Source organism: Triturus cristatus, chromosome 9 (assembly GCF_964204655.1).
Source record: "Triturus cristatus chromosome 9, aTriCri1.1, whole genome shotgun sequence".
In the NCBI taxonomy this organism is placed as follows: Eukaryota; Metazoa; Chordata; class Amphibia; order Caudata; family Salamandridae; genus Triturus; species Triturus cristatus.
Window position 1 is genome coordinate 1,240,703,412 of NC_140592.1, and position 23,269 is coordinate 1,240,726,680.

The following is a 23,269-nucleotide window of genomic DNA, read 5'->3' on the forward strand; positions in this document are numbered from 1 at the left end:
TGCAGCAATATACCAGTCTGTCTTGGGAGATTCCTCTACTCTTTTTTCACCAGACGAGCCTGGTCTTCCCAAAATGGAGCCCAAAGTCCTCCTGGTCCTCTAGCAGCACAGGCACGTCTGCACTCTGCAAGCAGTCACAGCAGACTCCACTGTCTAGCATTGTTGTTCATATGTACCATGCTACCGCCAGCATTTCCACATGCAGCACACGCACTCAGTGTGCGTACACTGTTCAGTACTACTAGTGTCTCTGTACTGCACCAGAGTGTCACTTTAAACACCCTCTGCCATGCACACACATTTACCATGTGCAAACTGTTCTCCGCTGCACCCTCTGTGTAGTGTAGGTCTTGCGTGCTCACATGCACTCAACACGTCTTCACTACGCATGCACTTCTACATCAATCTGATGTCGGCCAAGGGTGAGTTAAACAGACAGCAGTGGAACCTTTAAAACAGTGAGTGAGCCTGTAGGCCTCCCTCCAAGGACTCTGAGTAAAAAGGACCTGGTCACTGCTATTAATCATCACACGGTATCCTGCACCACAGTGCTTGTGCTGTTTAACTCCTGGTGACGTCAGTAGCCTTCCCCACTATGAGGATAGTGTTTTGGGCGCCCCTCCCAGTCCAACAAGAGACCGCAATCCATGAGACAGGCTGATGCCATGGTGCACACGCATGATCCGTGTTTGCTAAGACAGAAACAAATCAGCATTAGGGATCCAGACAATGATACAGTTGGGCACACATGGCAGGGGTAAACGTCTTTGCCATGCAGAGGACTTTTACATCCCAACAATGTTTTATATACAAAGATTAGATCTTTTCAATAAACATGTGAAAATGCACTATTGTATCTTTTCTTCGACACTCGGGCATGGAAAGGTGACAAACTAAAGGGTGAGATCTGTTTCCACAATTCCTTGGGAATCAGAGTGGTCATGTTCTAGGGTGCTGACAACATCCATAACTCTGTAGGGTTAGGGGTTTACATGCAGTGCTGTCAGTTAGCCAAAACAGACCAACATTCACTGATTACATAAGAAGACTCAGTCTCTTTATTATGAAGTTTTGTTGTTAAATACACAGTCCTACTAGATTCATAGAAACCGTATAACACAACTTCAAGAGTATAAATTTCTGAAACGTTGACAAGAACAAATATATACATTTTATGTTAAAGACTATGCCGTCACATGTGGGCATGAGTTTCAGTCAAATGTATGCGTTTCTTCTTTCATTGCCAATGGAATTCAAAATTCTCTACAGAAAAAAATGTCAAGCAGGCTGCAGCCATCTGAACTTCATGCTGCTGGTGTGTAACATGAGATCAAGCTGCATGCCACATTCTGCACTCTAGTGCAGCATTTATATGAAGCTGACTATGCCTGTGTGGGGCACAGAGCGCTTGCATGCAAGGGCATCAACCTACACCATGTAGGGTATGTGGTTGTAGGGTGTTGTCTGTTTTGAGAATTGCGATCCTATGTGGGAAGTGTTTTCATGTTGTGCGTGATACCCACCGAGGTGCGGTTATCGTTTTATGTGCGTTGATTAGCACAGTGGTGGATGAAGGCGTCAGAGAGAGATGCACAGTTAATGGTGTTTGGTCAGCTGGCAGCTTTTAGCAGCCCTGCAGGTCTCTTTATGGTATTTCTTATGTTCATAGTGTACTTACCCAGTTACTGCCAAGGCCGGGCTGGGAACCCAAAGCAGACCTGGCATATTTTGTAAGACCAGCCCCCATACAGTGCAAAGATAGTGCAGCGAGCGAGTCTGACCACTACAAGGGAGTTATGGGTGGACCTCCCCCGAGAACATTAATGGAAAAATGCTGCATTCTACAACACATTTGTCATTATATATTCAATTTAATTTGCTTTTAAAGCATAGTAAATGATGACCTTACAGTGCATCAGGATACGACAATCTTTGTTGCGGCTCTTCAATGATTCCCTCACTATAAGCCTCCAATAGTGCCCCTCCATCTCTCCATAGCCCCTCACTCACATGTATTTCATTTGTTTTATAGTGCCTCTCATACCAGTCAGTGTAGGAGCGCTTTACATCTCACACACATACAGAGACGATGAATCATACATGTGTAAATCAGTGTATAGAAAATGTTACATAATGCAAAGGGGACTACAATGTGTAGGATTCACATGAAATCCAAACGTGTGGGCATTTTTTAAGAGGGCATGGTCTGGAGAAGCACCAACTCACGATTCGGAATATAGCATGATGGTTAGGGTTGACTTTAACCATAATAATTTATTTCAACCCAAACAAACCTATTTTTAGCAACATCAAGATAATAAAAGACTGTGGAAAAACATAACTTTCTAACCTGTACCATGCAGTTTGCATGCAACTCTTTGATGGCAGTTCATAGCTCACTGTGCTAGATTACGATTGTAGCTTATGAACTGCACAGTAACAAAATAATATCTGTGACAAAAGCAGTAACCCACTGAGCTATGCACAAAAAATACTGTTCTTTGATCTGCATGGTACATGTTCTTTACAACAGGCAGAATGACCCTCTGTGCTACCTTAGATTAGTTAAAACTGCCACCACATAAAGCTCCCTTCTCTCTCCAGCAGGTACATTAAATAGAGTTATCTTGTCATTTTTATTTTAGCCAGAAAACTGCTGGCTATACAAGGAACTCTGCAGTGCTTTTAAAACTGCGGCACTGCTACAATTCCGGCCCCCACTAACAAAACCACCCCCCAACCCATCCTTCCAGCCTCTCGGGGAAAGGCCAGGTATGGTCACTTCTGCCTTGGTTACGGTACTGGGTTGCTGAGCCTGAAATTGTTAGTTTGGTTGTGGGCATGCGTGGTGGAAAGAGAAATAGTGCAGGAAATCTGCCGGGATGAGCTTTGTTGCTATTATCCCATGTTTAAATGTAATTGTGAGATATAAAGAAGCTGCCATAGTGTGTAGCCAGTTCAGTCCTTCAGTGGTGGATAGATTACAGTCCTCCGATCAGTGGGGTAGCTACACCGTATGCCTCTCATGGTGGTAATTGCTTTTGCAGCCGGGCTGCCGGTAAGAACGGGGGCATGGGTGGAGAGGCCACCGCCCCAAAAACTTGTGCCACCCGGGGTGGACTGACCCCGCCTCCCCCCTTGCTACGCCACTGCCTCCGATTGACCAGCAGTATGTGACCGATCTCTTCAGTTATTCCATGCCTGTACAGCTGGTGATGGCTGGTTTATGGGCTAGTTCAATACTGGGTAATGGACAAGACCAGTAGCATATATATGTCTTACGTGAGTGTAAGAGGATTAAGCTATATTTGACTGATGAGCGTTACCTTATTAGTAATGGTGCCAGAAATCTTATATACAAATTGACATAACTATATAATACCCAGGTGACCCATAGGTCCGCTCTTTTTACTTACCTCTGTATGGAACGTAGTTTGCTCATTGGATTGCTCCCTATCTGTAGGTTGTAAGCTGAAGCTCGAACGTGAAGGAGCGATTTTGTCTTTCCGTGTTCTATCCCAGGGATGTGGGATGATGTAGTTATCTAGGAAACCGCCATGTTTTTCACTGTCTTATGAAGTGTATATGCTCCTCGATGCTTTGAATCTTGGCTCGTAGTGAGTTCCAGAGCGTGGCGGCTTTTACTGAAAAACAGGGCCTCCCATGGATTTCTTATGTTAAAGTAATATGATGGTCTATGGTGCAAGCCTGGAGCGCAGTGTCCTGTTTGTATTGCTTGAGCTTAACACGTAGGTATAGTGGATAATGCATAGTGCCTTGAACATTGTCCTTCTAGCTCTAGGCCTAGTGGAGTGATGAGTTAGGAGGAGGTAACTCTTGTAGCTGAATTGCAGACTATATGAAAGTAAAACCTCTGTTAAAATCACGGCTTCCACATGAAAAAAATAAATCTCTGTGATCCTGGGCAAACAATGTTATTTCACTATAATTGCAGCGTTTGGGAGCAGTGACGTGCATATCAATCAAGAGTTGGCTCCATATTTTGCTTATTAAAGGGTAATGCAGTCATATATACATGGCCACTGGAATTATGCGATTGAGCAGCCGCAGCCATTGTCGCATAAGTATAGATTTGACGCATTTGCCACATAATCCATCATCTTCTCCATAATCTGCAGATTTTAACAAAAAAATATGTTTCTCGCTGAAACGGTTCAAAATTTACTAATAATGCAGGGACACCTGGCGCCAAGCAGTGGAAGGCCCTTTGCAAAGCTGGACTGGTCACAAGCCCGTCGGCAGCTGGACCGTGCCCAGCACCAGGAACCCTGGATCTCCTACGCCCTGCAGCTACACCACCACCAAACTTTGAGCCCTGAACACTGGTCACCACAACAACTGCTGCTGCCCAGTGCCCCGTTCCACGGTAGGACCTTTATTCCTACTTACACTGCCTCTTCTCCTGAAGCACTGGAGCACCCATGGCTGTGGCAATCGCCCTCCTGCTGACCAAACAGCTCAGCACTGCCGCACCAGGAGAACTCCACACCACCACAGAAAACACCACCCCAATCATGGAACACCTGAATTTCAAACTCCAAACAGATAAAAAATACACCGTCTGCGGGATCCCCGCAAACAGACCATCAGGCCCGAGCCCCAGCGCAGACTTCATAGCCCCACTTGTCATAGACCCCAGAGACTACATCCTTCTCAGAGACCTTAACTTTCACTGAAACGACTTCAACAACGCCAGCACTTTCAGCCTCCTTGAAAGCACGAAGAACATTGGACACACCCAACTAGTCACCAGCCCCACTCACATCGCGGAGCACATGCTTGACCCTATCTTCACCAAGAGCAACCGAGTCAAGTTCAGCTACATCTCCGAGCTCGATTGGGCAGACAACGCCACCATTCACTTAAGCATCATCAGCCCCCAACACCACTGCCCCCAAGCCTCCCACCGCCCCTCAGTGCAGCTGAAGCAAGGTATCATAGCCAGTGGTCCATCGCCCTCAACACTTCCCACCCAGAAACGGCACCCAACATGGACCAGGCTGGCAGAAACTTCACCCCCTGGATCACTGGCTGCGCTGACAATTACCCCCATCAGACCCAGCAGACACAGGAGACCCACCTAACAGGTCCGATCGTACAACAAAGATCTGAGAGCTGTGAAACGCGAATGTAAGCACCTGGAGAGGAAATGAGACACCAGTGAAGAAACCACGGACAGGACCACCTTCAAGATGGTCCTCAACCACTGCCACCAGTAACTGAGAGAGCCCAAAAAGAACGCCCTTGTGGACAGCATCAAAGCCAAATCCAACCACAGCAAAGAAATCTTCAACAGCCTCAGAGTTCTCCAACGCCACTGAAAATAACAGCACCCAATTGCAAGAACTTTGTGACACACTGGCAGACTTCTTTCACAGCAAGATTTCCGCCATCTACAAAAGTTTTCAACCCCAGCCCTCTCCCTCCGACTTCTTCCAGCGTGCCATTGGCGGCTCCTCTGCTAAGGCGGAAGAGCCTTAGCAGAGGCTGATAATAACACTGTGTTATAATTGTATTTTTCTCTAGTGTCTCTGAAGGGGCGGGGCTGGTCTGGTATTCCCACAGAGCAGAGGGAGGAGTGGTGGGCACTTTCTAAGTGCGCATGACGGTTTAGCCGGCCATCTTGGGCCTGCCAAACAGTCATGAGCACTTAGCCTGTTCTCTACCCGGCTGCATTATACAGACTGGGTTGTCAACATGCACAGGTTCCCTGTCCCTGTCAGAGCACCAAACCACAGCACTCGGACTAATCACAACGCTGCTGTAATGCATCGTCGTGATTGGCTTGAGGAATCTGGGAGCCTGTGTGCTTCCGGTTCCCTGTAACTGGAGAGGACATTGGTGAGGCAGCCACCAGGAAGGTACATGAGATTTATATTTTCCCTTTTTATTTCTTTTTGTTTTTTTAACCCCTCGACCCCACCACAAGTGCCCCGTAGCACCTGCTTCCGCACCACGCACCCACAGAAGCCACTCCTGACCACCTATGTACCAATTGGAACCAGCTCAACCCACAGGACATCACAGCCATCATGAACTCTGTCCACTCCAGAGCCCCCACGGACCCTTCTCCGCACCACATCTACTTCCTTGGAAGCAACAGGATCAGCAGCGAGCTCACCACTCTCTTCAGTGCCGCTCTCATATCTGCCCCTTTCCCCGAAGGATGGAAACACACCGAAATAAAACACCCTCCCAAGAAATCTACCACCGACCCAAGCGACCTCAAAAACTACGGCCCCCTTCTCCACCAAAGTCCTGGAAAAGGCCATCAATTGCCAACTCACGCAACACCTGGAAAACAGCTGTCTTCTCGACACCTCCCTATCTAAATTCCACTCTAACCACAGCACCAAAACTGCCTTGATTGCAGCCACTATAGACATCAAAACCCTCCTCGACTGAGAAGAAATGATGGCTGTGATCCTCCTTGACCTCTAAGCAGCATTCAACACCGTATACCACTCCACCCTGATCAAGAGGCTACATCACCTTTGAATTTAAGGAGACGCCCTCAAGTGGATCGCCTCCTTTCTTACTGGAAGAACCCAGAGAGTTCATCTACCACCGTTCACCTCAGAGCCCAAAGACCTCATCTGCGGCGTTCAACAGGGCGTGTCCCTCAGCCCCATTCTCTTCAACACCTACATGACTCCTCTGGCCACATCATCGGAACCCACGGATTAAACATCATATCCTACACAGACGACACCCAGCGCCTCCTCTCGCTCTCAGAAGACCCTACCACCACAAGGTTCAACGTCTGCGTGTTGAACGAGCATCGCTAACTGGATGAAAAACTGCCTGAATCTCAACATGGACAAAACTGAAGTATTGATCTTCGACAACAACCCAGCCCCGTGGAACGACTCAGACTCATGGTGGCCAGTGGAACTAGGACCCTCACCCACACTGACTGACCATGCAAGAAACCTTGGCATAATACTGGACAGCAAGCTAACTATGAAATCCCAATCCATGCACTCTCCTCCGCCTGCTTCCTCACACTTTTGCTGCGGAAAATATTCAAGTGTCTCCCCATCAACACCACACACAGTCACCCAAGCCCTGATCACCAGCCGCCTGGACAACGGCAACGCACTCTGCTCAGGAATCGCCACCCACCTCCGGAAGAGACTTCAGAACATTCAGAACTCTGTGGCCAAACTCATCCCCGGCCTTCCCAAATAGACCCACAACAGCCCTCACCTCAGGAAACTCCACTGCCTTTCCATACAGAAGAGATGCCAATTCAAGACGCCCATCCACACCTACAAGGCCCTTCACAACCAACGTTCAGCCTACATCATACGCAGCATGAACTTCCACCAACGCACCAGACACCTGTGATCCGCATCGCTGTCCCTCGCTCACACCCCTCACATTCGCAGAAGTAACAGTGGAGGCCACTCCTTCTCCTACCTCGCGGCACAATCCTGGAACGACCTTCCTGTGCACCTATGAGTCTCTACCTCTCTCCTGGATTACAGGAAGGGCCTCAAGACCTGGCTGTTCAACTGATCTCTCCGGCAACTGCTACTTCCTCAGCGCCTGGACCCTCCCTGGTGATTAGCTGCACTTTTACAAATCCACTGATTGATTGATTTCTGTTGCTTATTGCTATATTTGGGTATTAAACTGGTACTAATGAGGTGCAACCAATGCCCAGACAGTGTTACCAAGTTGAAAAAATGGCAAAATAATGAGGTTTTACTATTACAAAATGCGCTCCGTTATGCTGCATAATTTTCTTTTTCTTGGCACATAATGTAATCGACCCAGCCACATAATTTAGCCCTCTCCTGACACATAATTCAAGTGGCCCTGCATATCTAATATTACTGACCCTTTATTTACTGTGCCCCAAAAATGTGACTTTCCTCGTGGCCTTGTTCATTGCAGAGTCGTCCATACATTATTTCCTAAAGGTTTATAAAATGTATGTTCAACAAATATTAATATTAATACATGTTACTTAATGCGATATTTTAAGGTATATGCTTTAAATTGAGACAAAAATCAAATGTCAAAAATAATTGACTAAAAAAAACAATTCTAAATAGGTGGACTTGTTCCATTTTTAGAAGACGTGTTGCAGGATTCAAACAATGGGTGTTTTTGATGGCTCGGCTGCTGATCTGGCCCTCTGGGCCCAGTGACGCCCTGCGCGGCTCAAGCTGAGTTCTCCCTGGGGACCTGCTGTAGTGCACACAGTGAGACACACGCAGTGTGCACCAGTCGTGCAAAGCTGCAGCCTTTGGGGGGGGCTTCCTCTGCCAGCGGCAGTAATTCACTTTGTCCTGTTTGTGTACCAGGTTTCCCTATGAACCTGCTCTCCCTGTGAACCTGCTGTAGTGCACACAGTGAGACACACGCAGTGTGCACCAGTCGTGCAAAGCTGCAGCCTTGGGGGGGGGGGGGGGGATTCCTCTGCCAGCCTCAGTAATTCACTTTGTTCTGTTTGTGTACCAGGTTTCCCTATGAACCTGCTCTCCCTGTGAACCTGCTGTAGTGCACACAGTGAGACACACGCAGTGTGCACCAGTCGTGCAAAGCTGCAGTCTTTAGGGGGGGCTTCCTCTGCCAGCATCAGTAATTCACTTTGTCCTGTTTGTGGACCAGGTTTCCCTATGTACCTGCTCTCCTTGTGAACCTGCTGTAGTGCACACAGTGAGACACACGCAGTGTGCACCAGTCGTGCAAAGCTGCAGCCTTTAGGGGGGGGCTTCCTCTGCCAGCGTGAGTAATTCACTTTGTCCTGTTTGTGTACCAGGTTTCCCTATGAACCTGCTCTCCTTGTGAACCTGCTGTAGTGCACACAGTGAGACACACGCAGTGTGCACCAGTCGTGCAAAGCTGCAGTCTTTAGGGGGGGCTTCCTCTGCCAGCATCAGTAATTCACTTTGTCCTGTTTGTGGACCAGGTTTCCCTATGAACCTGCTCTCCTTGTGAACCTGCTGTAGTGCACACAGTGAGACACACGCAGTGTGCACCAGTCGTGCAAAGCTGCAGCCCTTAGGGGGGGAGACTTCCTCTGCCAGCGTCAGTAATTCACTTTAGGGGGGACTTCCTCTGCCAGCATCAGTAATTCACTTTGTCCTGTTTGTGTACCAGGTTTCCCTATGAACCTGCTCTCCTTGTGAACCTTCTGTAGTGCACACAGTGAGACACACGCAGTGTGCACCAGTCGTGCAAAGCTGCAGCACTTGGGCGGGGTGGGGAGGGAGACTTTCTCTGCCAGCCTCAGTAATTCACTTTGTCGTGTTTGTGTACCTGGTTTCCCTATGAACCTGCTCTCCTTGTGAACCTGCTGTAGTGCACACAGTGAGACACACGCAGTGTGCACCAGTCGTGCAAAGCTGCAGCCTTTAGGGGAGACTTTCTCTGCCAGCCTCAGTAATTCACTTTGTCCTGTTTGTGTACCTGGTTTCCCTATGAACCTGCTCTCCTTGTGAACCTGCTGTAGTGCACACAGTGAGACACACGCAGTGTGCACCAGTCGTGCAAAGCTGCAGCACTTGGGCGGGGTGGGGAGGGAGACTTTCTCTGCCAGCCTCAGTAATTCACTTTGTCCTGTTTGTGTACCTGGTTTCCCTATGAACCTGCTCTCCTTGTGAACCTGCTGTAGTGCACACAGTGAGACACATGCAGTGTGCACCAGTCGTGCAAAGCTGCAGCCTTTAGGGGAGGCTTCCTCTGCCAGCATCAGTAATTCACTTTGCCCTGTTTGTGTACCAGGTTTCCCTATGAACCTGCTCTCCTTGTGAACCTGCTGTAGTGCACAGTGAGACACATGCAGTGTGCACCAGTCGTGCAAAGCAGCAGCCCTTAGGGGGGGAGACTTCCTCTGCCAGCGTGAGTAATTCACTTTGTCCTGTTTGTGCACTAAGTTTCCCTATGAACCTGCTCTCCTTGTGAACCTGCTGTAGTGCACACAGTGAGACACACGCAGTGTGCACCAGTCGTGCAAAGCAGCAGCCCTTAGGGGGGGGGGGAGACTTCCTCTGCCAGCATCAGTAATTCACTTTGTGCTGTTTGTGTACTAAGTTTCCCTATGAACCTGCTCTCCTTGTGAACCTGCTGTAGTGCACGCAGTGAGACACACGCAGTGTGCACCAGTCGTGCAAAGCTGTAGCACTTGGGCGGGGGGGGGGGGGAGGGGGGATGTGGGAGGGGGAAGGGAGACTTCCTCTACCAGCCTCAGTAATTCACTTTGTCCTGTTTGTGTACCTGGTTTCCCTATGAACCTGCTCTCTCTGTGAACCTGCTGTAGTGCACACAGTGAGACACACGCAGTGTGCACCAGTCGTGTAAAGCTGCAGCCTTTAGGGGGGACTTCCTCTGCCAGCGTGAGTAATTCACTTTGTCCTGTTTGTGTACCAGGTTTCCCTATGAACTTGCTCTCCCTGTGAACCTGTTGTAGTGCACACAGTGAGACACACACAGTGTGCACCAGTCGTGCAAAGCTGCAGCCTTTAGGGGGGGGGGGGGGCTTCCTGCGCCAGAGTCCAGCTTCAGTAATGACCCTTCGTATGACACATGAAACAAACTGAATTGTTCTTCGAAACACTCTTCCTCGTCAATGGTTCCAATTTTCTTAACTTTAAAGGAAGGGCAGGGTGGTGTAAAGCCTGCAACGATTGACGATTGAACGTGTCTGGAAAATGTGCCTCGGCATTTTGTGGACCAATTCTTTGAACTTTGTTTTCTTTTTTAAATAAAGCCTCGAAGAAGTAGGGAGGATGGATGCTTGAGCGTGCCCTTTTTATTTTTTTGCAGATTTATATAGCGCGAACTCGACCCGAAGGTGTTGGAGCGCTTTACACGAGCACCGGTTACGTTACACAGACACATTCATTATTTGGTAGGCAGGGGGAGATTGAGTGATCTGTCCAGAATCACAGGATGCTGAGCCAACGCCGAGACTCGAACCCGGTTCCCCAGCTCCAAAGTCGGCAGCTCTGGCTGTAAAACTACACCTCGTTCTATGGTGATTTAAAGTGTGTGTGTGTGTGTGGGTGTGGAAGGGGGCGAGGGGGAGATTTCTTACTGTCCCTCTTGTATGTATGAATTAAAATGCTGCGCCCAGGAGAAGAACTAACCTCCGAAGCAGGGGGTGGGGTGCGGAGGGCCTAAAGACTGGATAACGACACCCGGGGGAGGGACACTGCAGTAATGTCGTGAGAGGAGGCTCGGACCCTGATCGTACTCCAAGTTCTCCTGCTGTGGAATGCGCTTCCTCCCTCGTGACACCCTCCCTCCTTTACACTCCTCTCCACAGCGCAGGAAAAGACGCGGGGGAGAGAAGAAAGTTTTGCAGAAGTGCTGACGGATGCAGGCTACCGAGTACGGGGCTTCTGTGTGCACCTGGCAGGGGACGGGCACTCCAGACCCCGGCTGTGCGGGATTCGAGGCTGGCACGGTAAGTGTCCTCCTGGGCAAGGGTGGGGGCATGGCGTCACTGGGTGGGGGCGCGTCTCGCTCGCCAGTTTGACATCTGTTTCCCTTTAACATAAGGGTTGTCTGAAAGTGGGTACAGTCTCTGCTCTCCGCTCCAGAGCGCTTGGGTGGGTACCAGGCACTGCGGCGCTATAACCGTGCGGTGAAAAGACGCTCGGTTCCCGGGAAGCCGGTGTGCTGCTACCCTGTCCAGCTCTGCCTCTCCCCGGCCCGGGGACGTGGCAGGGTCCCCTGCCTGCCTTTCCGCCGGTGGGGGCAGGCCACCACCCTCTTTTTGAACCAAGAAGGAGTTACTTAAACAGAAACGCAGTTTTATTCCTCTTAAAAAAAAAAAGAGTCCACTTGTTCACACCAGGAGGATGAATTGTCCCACTTTGCTACCCGGATCACAAGTTTTTTTTCTGATTTCACGTTTTCGGCGCACAGACTGTACCTCAAGACACATGTAGCGCCCTAATACTCTCGGGCTAGGTTCGCGCTACAGAATATACATACGTATGAAAAGGAATGCAACTTTATTCAACACTTACTTATTCATGGAGGTAGTTGTAATGAAGACGCTAGTTTAGACTCTGGAAAAGACTCGATGGCAAATAAATCATATTTTTAACTTCTCAAACGGCAGAACTCCCGATTGTGCCACGCCCTGAGCGTCGGGTGAAGTGCACTTTGGAGGGGTTTGAGCCTGGCCCAGATTCTGGAAAGTAAATCCCATTCTTGAAGCCTGGGTCTGGCCCAGCAGTGGGTGTCTGTGTGTACACTCAGAGCTGGCAACAAACTATTTATATTTAGAGTAGTGAGCAGCGCAGAGGCGTCGCCTGTCTCAGGTTCCAGCCCCGATGGGATAGCCCAGGAGGTTGAGCGCTAGCACCCTTGATTTGTGTAGAAGTAGCGCCTCACACTCCATTGCCAGGAAGGGAGATTGGTGGGATGATGCCCCCTTGTGTGTAGCCTCAAGTTTACTTGTACTTTGTGTTGGATATTGCGTCAGCCTCATTCCAACGGAAAGATCATGACGTCATCAGGGGTATCTCATCGTGGGGTGCTGCACACCGCAGTATTGTGAACACTGGGCAGGTTCAAATCACCACAAAAGCACAGCATTGTAAGAATGTGAGGGGTAGTGACCTGGCTTGGGTAACCCCCACAACACATGCAGAGGCACTCCACCAACACAGATGTAACCACTTTCAGGTGTCTTTATTAGTCCTTCTTCTATTTCTGGCCTCCGCATGCTTTGTGGACCTTGTAAGAATATATTTTATACCTGATCAGTTACTTCAGAGTGCAATCCCGCTCTTGTTTTAGGAGCCCATGTGTTAGGGTGAGTTTTTCACATAGTAACACGTTCTCACACTTTGTTTCAGTGCGCCTCTTTACCGGTTCTCTGTTTAGTCACATTATGCGCACCTTGCTTCGCTGCTCCACATGGTACCTTTACTTTGCTTCTCTGCACTGCCTGGTACTCACCTCACCTCTTGCTTCTCTGCACTGCCTGGTACTCACCTCTTGCTTCTCTGCACTGCCTGGTACTCACCTCACCTCTTGCTTCTCTGCACTGCCTGGTACTCACCTCTTGCTTCTCTGCACTGCCTGGTACTCACCTCTTGCTTCTCTGCACTGCCTGATACTCACCTCTTGCTTCTCTGCACTGCCTGGTACTCACCTCACCTCTTGCTTCTCTGCACTGCCTGGTACTCACCTCTTGCTTCTCTGCACTGCCTGGTACTCACCTCTTGCTTCTCTGCACTGCCTGATACTCACCTCTTGTTTCTCTGCACTGCCTGGTACTCACCTCACCTCTTGCTTCTCTGCACTGCCTGGTACTCACCTCTTGCTTCTCTGCACTGCCTGATACTCACCTCTTGCTTCTCTGCACTGCCTGATACTCACCTCTTGCTTCTCTGCACTGCCTGGTACTCACCTCACCTCTTGCTTCTCTGCACTGCCTGGCACTTACCTCTTGCTTCTCTGCACTGCCTGGTACTCACCTCTTGCTTCTCTGCACTGCCTGGTACTCACCTATTGCTTCTCTGCACTGCCTGGCACTTACATCTTGCTTCTCTGCACTGCCTGGTACTCACCTCTTGCTTCTCTGCACTGCCTGGTACTCACTTCTTGCTTCTCTGCACTGCCTGGTACTCACCTCTTGCTTCTCTGCACTGCCTGGTACTCACCTCTTACTTCTCTGCACTGCCTGGTACTCACCTCTTGCTTCTCTGCACTGCCTGGTACTCACCTCTTGGTTCTCTGCACTGCCTGGTACTCACCTCTTGCTTCTCTGCACTTCCAGGTACTCACCTCTTGCTTTTCTGCACCGCCTTGGGCTCACTGCACTGCCTGGAACTCGAAACATGCTTCAATGTGACGCCTGGTGCTCGCACCGTGCTTGGCTGTGCCGCCGGGTGCCCGCGCCCTGCTTCCCTGCGCCGTCTGAAGAGCACTTGTCTGTGATTGGCACGGCTTCTCTGCCGAGAAGCAGTGTCAATCTTCAAAGTATAAAAAGAACAATTGATGGACAGAATGCTGAACAATGTCGTACACCCCAGTCACAGATCTGGACCTAAATCCATTGTTTCTTTGCTCACCATGCCATTCCAGTTTAGACCCAGCCATGTGCAAATCAGTCTGACCCTGTGCCTCATGGGAACAAGGAAGCCCGAACTGCCAAGGCAGGGCCTCCCTGGACCGGAAACAAGAATCCTGGACCGGTTTCAGGGTATCACCCCTCATCAGTCAGGCTAGGTTGACTCCAGGGACATGGTAAGCACGGATCCACCCCTCACAGTTCAGGCTGGACTGTTTCCATGGGGAGCAGGGTCAAGACTGATTTGCATATATCCAAGTCCAAACTGGGGCGTAGTGAACAACAAAAAAAACTATGGATTAAACCTGCATCTGTAACGGGTGAATGTTTGATTTGTTCAGCAATCTGTCCATTATTTGTTCTTTTTGCTTTAGTCTTCGAAGTATGCCACCCGTCGAGGGGCAGCTCTTATTAACGCCACTTCTTCCATCAAGTGATTGTGGAGTCACATTGAAGCATCGTGTGAGAAAGAGCCACCCACGAATAAGTGCGACTACAGCAAAGGGTGGCACTGGAGCCAAGGGTCAGCAAATGCATTACTGCATGGACAACTGCAGTGGCCACACTGTAGCGGGACGTACGTATGAGTGCAGTCGAGGTAAAGGCGCCTTCAGTAGTCAAATAACAGACTTGTAGTTGTAGGACTATAAAGTCCACAATGCACTGGGAGACCAGAAGAAGACGAACGGCCAATGATGTCAGGAAATACATTTGCATCACATTAAATTAAGTCTAGTTTGATTGTGTGACCGTCTTTGTGTGTGATTGTTTTTAATATTATTAAACCGTCCCTCATCACACTAACAGGATTCAAGAAAAACAACCAGTGAGTTAGCAACAACCAGCGTCCAAGCTAGTCCTTGACAATTTGAGCATTTTATTTCTCACTATTCGCGGCCACATATTTCCTATAATTTCTGTTTTTCTGACTGTAATGATTTCGTGGAATTTCACTGGCAGGCGACTTCCTTGGGGCAGAAAATGCTTTGTGTGACCTGTAAAGCTCAATGTGTGGCCGGCATATTCCACCAAACCATTTTAGAAACGGCACGGGCAGTACACAGAGCTGGCATCTTGCGTACCATTTTAAATGCGAAATATTCTGTAAGCTTTGTGTGTAAAACTAGTAAGTCTCGTGGAATTTAAAGCATTACCTGTGTAAAAAAGAAAAAAAAAATGATTTATCTCTGGGACTCTGTTAGCCAGTGCTCGTTCTGCAGCCTTTAGGATAAGCGCGGTGTGAATACTGCAGTTGTCGGTATGAGGGTTTGCATCTCCTTTCTAATAACCCACCCTCTTATAGCAGAAGTCTCCTTCAGATACAAATGTGAAAGATGAGAACAGATAAAATACTGCAGGAAGGCAAAGGGTAACATTCACCTGTATTAGTAACACTCCAGGACTGACGCACAAACCGTTCCTCCGAGAACTGTCCAGTTGCCTAGAGTATCTCAGACTTACGCTAGTCGGTTTATTTCTTCTTTTTTATTTATGAAGTTTTATATAGCACGAACAAGACCATTTTTGGTACCAGAGCAGTGTACAATGGGAAATAGCAGAGAATGTACATATTGCAATACAGAGTCACAGGGTGAGAACAGAGCGCCGGACAATAGAAACTAAAAGCATGTGCACACATCATACAAAGAGACACAGGGTGATCTCAAAAATCAATTTTATTTCGGGTAGCTGGGCTTTGAATACAGTAACCCAAAAGTTGTGGTGAGTGGAAGATCGGCATGAACAAAATTGGTAGTATCATGCAAAGAAATGAAAGAGTCGGACAAGGGAGGTATTCACTAATCTCATTTTTACTTCTTTTTAGGTCTCGCCTGAGACAGCGCTTTAGCGCTGCTCTGGCGAGACTTATAGTAAGCACTTTTGGAAGTGCAAACGAGTGCTTTCAGGCCGCCAACTACTGTGCATGTGTGCCGGGCGCGCGCACCATTTGGCAGCCTGAAAGCACTGGTTGTCTTTCACTTTCGCCTGTCACACAGCCGCGCTTTGAAGTGTGATCGCGATTGCGATCACTTACATTTCGAGGGCGCTTTGATGTTTTCAGTGAGCCGCGCGGCCACTGAGGACATCAAAGCGCCCGTGAACACCATTTGCCACCCCCACCTCTTCAGCCAACTTACTCGCCATGTCTGCTCTGGATTCTTGTGCCTTTTTTGTAACTCAGAAGCAGTAACATTGTCGTGGTGTCACTAGGGCTTCAAGTGGATGCTTTTTCAATATTATATACAAGCCACAGTTACTGCTAATTTATCTTATGCAACTAACAATGATTGACAAAGCCAATAGTCCTAACTTGTTGTAGGTATCATGTTACTTGTTGTGTGTAGCTGTAAACACGTAGCTACAGCCGCCCACCTAGTGCTTAATTTGTAACAAATAAGTGCTGGTGTTTTAATGAGGCAGAAGCTTTACACTTTATACTTTTTTTTTATTTTGCGTAACACAGAGGACATCAACTGAAATTTAATAGTGGCTTGGCTACAGCCACTTTCCCAGTGCTTAATTTGTAACAGAAGAGGTGCCGGGGCTCTGATTAGGTGGCAACTTTACACAGCATGTTGTTTTGTTTAGCCTGCCTAACACAGAGCACACAAACGGGAAAAATGGGGAGGGGATGTTCTTTAAAGGCCACTACTGCTAACTTACGAGTTTTGAAACCAGGTTTTAATGTCTGAATATGCTTAATAGCCTGTGATTGTGGACAAATTAGTTGATATTTCTATAGACACAAACATAAATATGACCTAAAGTGGAGCTACGTTATTATTTTATTTGTGTGTAGCTGCAAACACGTAGCTACAGCCACCCTCCTAGTGCTTAATTTGTAACAAAGGAAGTGCCGGTGTTTTGATGAGGCAGCAGCTTTACACTGTATATGTCTTTATTTAGTTTGCGTAACACAGAGCATATAAACTAAAATTCAATAGTGTCTTGGCTACAGCCACTTTCCTAGTGCTTAATTTGTAACCAAAGAGGTGCCGGGGCTTTTATCATGTTGAAGCTTTACAGAGCATGTTTGAATGGTTAGCCTGCCTAACACAGAGCACAGAAACCCTACAAATGGGGAGGACATGTTGTTTAAAGGCCAAAACTGCTACATGCCACACACTGATGCACGCCACACACTGCTGCATGCCGCTGCACACCACACACTGCTGCACGCCACACACTGATGCACGCGTAACACTGCTACACGCCACACACTGCTGCACGCCACACACTGCTGCACGCCACACACTGCTGCACGCCACACACTGCTGCATGCCACACACTGCTGCATGCCACACACTGCTGCATGCCACATACTGCTGCACGCCGCACACTGCTGCAACCGTGACACTGCTACATGCCACACACTGATGCACGCCACACACTGCTGCATGCCACACACTGCTGCACGCCACACACTGCTGCATGCCGCTGCACGCCACACACTGCTGCATGCCACACACTGCTGCACGCCACACACTGCTACACGCCACACACTGATGCACGCCACACACTTCTGCACGCCACACACTGCTGCATGCCGCTGCACGCCACACACTGCTGCACGCCACACACTGCTGCACGCCGCACACTGCTGCATGCCGCACAATGCTGCACACCGCACACTGCTACACGAAACACTGCTGCAGGCCACACACTGCAGCACGCCACACACTGCTGCACGCCACACACTGCTGCATGCCGCTGCACGTCTCACACTGCTGCACGTCTCACACTGCTGCACGCCGCACACTGCTGCACGCCGCACACTGCTGCACGCCGCACACTACTGCACGCCGCACACTGCTGCACGCCACACACTGCAGCAAGCCACACACTGCTGCAAGCCACACACTGCTGCATGACGCTGCACGCCACACACTGCTGCCCGCCGCACACTGCTGCCCGCCGCACACTGCTGCACGCCGCACACTGCTGCACACTGCCCACATCTGCTGCACGCCGCACAATGCTGCACGCCGCACACTGCTGCACTCCCCACACTGCTTTTATGCGAGTTTATGCTACTGACATTGTAAATGACAATGCCTTTTGTTTGTTTTAAGACCAAAACATAAATAAAAGGAATTGTAATTTTACAATGCCAATAGCTCAAACTCTTATAATTGCGAGACCTATTGCATTGCAAATGCTTGTTTGAAGAGTGTTATTGAACAGTTCATCCTGGTCTCCACGGGAAAAGAGTTGCAGATTTTAGGGGCCATTCTGGAGAGGGTTCACTTGTAGGCTTTCTATTGTTTGAATTTTGGCACATTCACACAGAGCGTCACTGGGGATGATCCAGAGACACCCGGAGATTCATCAAGAAGAACTTACGCCAGTCTTTGTGAGTTTTATTTTCACATCAGGGGTCCATTCCAAGCGTTGTTATTGCAATAGAAAATATTTGCAAATCTTTGGAAATTGGGCCAATATGGTAGTCAGGGAAAAGTTGACTTTTTCAGCTTCCAATGGTGTGTGATTGTAATGTGCTTCTGTCACAGGCTGATCCTTTATAGTGCACAAGCTTTACTGTAGTAGGCCAAATTGTAGATGTAAGAGTCTTCCAATGAGGATCTCCACTAGGGGTGGGCGGTGAACTCTGCTCCGCTGGCGGAGATTGCAAACTTTTCTCTACTCCGTGCTCCGCTTGAAGCGTGGAGTTCGGCAAAAATTCTGCCTCAAGTGTAGCAGAGTTTACCGGCGCCGACTCACCCCGCATATATAATCTCTGCATCTTGCACTATTACTTTATTGAAATAAAGAAAAACACAGGCCTCGGGGTGGTGTATGTATCATTACTGTCTGTCCCTTCAATGGCTGCCACCTATTGCCCATGCGCAGTAAGAATGCCTGGCCTATCTGTCATGAGGAAATCGTAGCGAGTAGCAACATTGACACTCCCTTGCCGCAGTTCGTCTTCTGTCACTCGCGTTTGCATCATAACACAGCAGGATGGCTGTGGGTGTGACTGGTGACGGTGGGATAGAGGTAGACACCACAGCTAATCAAATCACATTGGGCCTTCCTGCTAAGTTCTGCCGCCGCCACCCAGCACCGTCGGGCCCTTCTTTAGAGTATTGGGGCTCTGCGGTTGGGCTACAGCCAGCAGGCATTTGGTAGGTTGTTAGTTACTAGTTTCTATTGTGTCATTCACAGTTGTCAAAGTTGCAAATGAGCGGCAGGGTCAGGGGGTCCTTCAGATTTAGAAAGCATGGTCTTGCTTGAACGTCTCATTGAAATGCATTGGACTGGGTGATTTAGGAGCACCAGGCGAGGAGACGGAGGCGAGCAAGGACTGCTGTTCCTGAACCCGCTGACCCATGGGGGCCTCAGGGAGGGGGCACGAATGAGTAACGCAACTGATGATTCCCTTGGGTCGCTGTCAATCAAGGTATATGCTTGTCTGGAAGAAAGTTTAGATACAACATAGGCATGTATCAATGCACAGAAAGTAACCCTGGGCGTAGTTCGCGAAGTAGCGCTAGGCGTAGCTACGCAAAGTGCACTTCGCAAGCTACACGTAGCACTTTGCGAACTGCGTAGTACCCTGTTCGCACTGTGCAAGATGCCGTTTTCAATGATTGCACAGTGCCGGATACTTGTCCGCACTGTGCAATCATTGAAAACGGCATCTTGTACAGTGCGAGCTGTAGTTTTCTGCTGCTCTAGTAGATGTTTACTCGAGCGGCAGCTTTCTCAACGCGGACTGGTAGTTTCTAATCGCGAGCGGTCGCGAGCATAAGCGACCACTCGCAATGAGAAACCTGACCTCCCCGCGTTGAGAATCTCGCCGGTAGGTTTATTTTCCACGCTTGCGATCGTCAACTTGATGTTGCTGATCGCGAATGAGGAAAAAGTCTCACCGGGATGTCATTTTGCTTGCTCGCGGTCGCCAACTTGACGTTGAGGACCGCGAGCAAGCAAAAAATGACCGCTGCACTAGGCTACGCGTGTTTGCACTGTGCTACGTGCATTTCGCGTAGTGCGAAGTAGCGCAAACTTCGCAAACTACGCGAGCGTAGCGTAGTGCTTTGCCCAGGCTTAACAGAAAGGCCGCAAACCGCATGTGACAAACATCCAGCAAGTCTGACGGGGAAAATTAGTAACAACATTCAAAGGGGTCCCGGGAGACATAGAGGTGTAGTCATAATGTAAGAACAATGAGTCTTCAGTATTGAAACATGCAAATAAATAGCCATAGTGGATCGACCAGGAGATGTTTTTTGTTTGTGTATCAATGTTATGGCGGAGCGGAACTCTGCAGAATTCCACAGAGTTTTTATGCAACTCCGCTGAATACTGCGTAGTGCAACTCTGCGAGCACCACCCAGCCCTAGTCTCCACATGTACGCCACTGAAGTGGGGCTTGAATTGCACACACAAATGGACCTGTTGCTCCTGGACAATAAATGAGCTAGTCTGGAACACAAGAGGATGATGGAACTGTTAGGGTGTTTCTGCAAAGTTACCAATAGTCTGCTTTGTGAGCACAGTGCAGACTCAGAGATGCTGCAACTCGGTGTAGAGGGTGTGATACACAGGACTCCATCATGCAAACAAAGAAAAGCAAAATGCACATGTGCATACCTTGCTCAAGTCCCTGCTCTTTCATTACTATTTTGTGAAAAAACATAATTCTCATTTCTGTGGGAAAGGCGTTGTGCATAGGGTAGCTTGCAAGCTGCGAACTATAACAGTAAGCACGCCAGTGCAAGGTTACATTCTATCAGTGTCCCTCCCTAGGACATCCCTCCAGAGGAGGTGAAATTTCTTGACTGTGTGGAGTGAAGAGGTTGACTGTGAAGAGTGAATAGTGAATATGTTGACTGAGGAGTGAAGAATCAAAATATTGGCTGTGAGGAGTGAAGATGTTGACTGTGAAGAGTGAAGATGTTGACAATGAGGAGTGACGAGTGAAGATGTTGACAATGAGGAGTGACAAGTAAAGATGTTGACCATGAGGAGTGACGAGTGAAGATGTTGACAATGAGGAGTGACGAGTAAAGATGTTGACCATGAGGAGTGACGAGTGAAGATGTTGACAATGAGGAGTGACGAGTAAAGATGTTGACCATGAGGAGTGACGAGTGAAGATGTTGACAATGAGGAGTGACGAGTGAAGATGTTGACAATGAGGAGTGACGAGTAAACATGTTGACCATGAGGAGTGACGATGTTGACAATGAGTAGTGACGAGTGAAGATGTTGACCTTGAGGAGTGAAGAGTGAAGATGTTGACTATGAAGAGGAGCGAAGATGTTGACAATGAGGTGCAAGTGAAGATGTTGACAATGAGGAGTGATGAGTGAAGATCTTGACCTTGAGGAGTGAGGAGTGTAGATGTTGACTGTGAAGAGGAGGGAAGATGTTGACAATGAGGTGCAAGTGAAGATGTTGACAATGAGGAGTGATGAGTGAAGATCTTGACCTTGAGGAGTGAAGAGTGTAGATGTTGACTTTGAAGAGGAGGGAAGATGTTGACAATGAGGTGCAAGTGAAGATGTTGACAATGAGGAGTGATGAGTGAAGATCTTGACCTTGAGGAGTGAAGAGTGTAGATGTTGACTGTGAAGAGGTGCCGCTCGTGGGCTTGTTACTGCCCTCTACTCTCCCGGATTATTGCCTTTGGAACTTGCTGGGTGAAACAAGGAACCCTTCGCTGCTTTGGGGGGCCTCCAATCCTACCTGGACTGCGCCGAGTCGGGACTGCGAGGACCAGGCTGCTCGCTGGTCACCGCAGCTGGTTCCTCTTCCCGACTCCTCCCCCTGAAAGTACTTGAGCCTCGCGGCCCCCGCTTTGCGGGAGCCGCTCGTGGGCTTGTTACTGCCCTCTACTCTCCCGGATTATTGCCTTTGGAACTTGCTGGGTGAAACAAGGAACGCTTCGCTGCTTTGGGGGGCCTCCAATCCTACCTGGACTGCGCCGAGTCGGGACTGCGAGGACCAGGCTGCTCGCTGGTCACTGCAGCTGGTTCCTCTTCCCGACTCCTCACCCTGAAAGTACTTGAGCCTCGCGGCCCCCGCTTCGCGGGAGTCGCTCGTGGGCTTGTTACTGCCCTCTACTCTCCCGGATTATTTCCTTTGGAACTTGCTGGGTGAAACAAGGAACGCTTCGCTGCTTTGGGGGGCCTCCAATCCTACCTGGACTGCGCCGAGTCGGGACTACGAGGACCAGGCTGTTCGCTGGTCACCGCAGCTGGTTCCTCTTCCCGACTCCTCCCCCTGAAAGTACTTGAGCCTCGCGGCCCCCGCTTCGCGGGAGCCGCTCGTGGGCTTGTTACTGCCCTCTACTCTCCCGGATTATTGCCTTTGGAACTTGCTGGGTGAAACAAGGAACGCTTCGCTGCTTTGGGGGGCCTCCAATCCTACCTGGACTGCGCCGAGTCGGGACTGTGAGGACCAGGCTGCTCGCTGGTCACCGCAGCTGGTTCCTCTTCCTGACTCCTCCTCTTCCGGCCCCCTTCCTTAAGTGTACATTTTCGCGTCCCGCGCACTAGCGGGACGCACGCGGGACGAGGGCCGGGGCGAAGACTGGGCAAAGACCGGGCAAAGACCAGGCAAAGAGCGGGCAAAGAGCGGGCAAAGAGCGGGCCGTTTGAGGCCGTTCGAGTCTGGAGACGCTGGGCTGGGCCACCCCCTGTGCACGTAACAGTATAATTGATAGAGGCAATCACTATGAAAACTGTGGGAGGAATGCCTAGGACCAAGAGTACCATTGCTGGCACTACTATGGCAGGAACTTTGGACAATTTTATCGTAAAAGCTGCTAATTTATTAGAACGTGAAATAGATCTCACAGAGCGTCGTCTCTCGTTGGATCCTCTTACTGCCAAACGTTCATCTTTAGGGAATATTGCTTTAGCTGTTACACCTGTGGTAAATAACATAAATCCCATTTCAACTGATTGCACGATTAGTGAGGGTGAAAGTATTGACATTTCTATGGATTTAACCTTGGAAAGAAAAAGGGGCAAAGATGTTAGAAGCATTACCAGGCCTGTAACTACTTCGGCTGATGTTGCGACTGTCCAACCAGAAGGCGTATCTACCCGAGCTCAAATACACGCAACTTCTGAGGTTATCTCCCCCTCCTCTGCCTTAATTTCAGGAGCTAAGCCAAAACAGAAGGCTGCCCCGCGAGGGAAAAAGGGGAGCCAATCAAGATTGACCAAACCTAAAAGTGCTAAACTT

At 49.1% G+C, this 23,269-nt stretch overlaps 1 long non-coding RNA gene across 3 annotated transcripts in view; it reads left to right on the forward strand.

Annotated features, from left to right (window-relative positions):
• LOC146799698 (uncharacterized) overlaps positions 1-23,269 on the forward strand; it is a 170,621-nt gene that overhangs the window by 58,805 nt on the left and 88,547 nt on the right. The window contains exons 1-2 of one of the 3 annotated variants that reach the window (XR_014968964.1): positions 10,997-11,011; positions 11,303-11,443. This is a non-coding gene — a long non-coding RNA (uncharacterized LOC146799698). Of the gene's footprint in view, positions 1-10,996; positions 11,012-11,209; positions 11,444-23,269 lie in introns of those variants that run through there. The other 2 variants (XR_014968963.1, XR_014968962.1) reach the window with 2 other exon arrangements.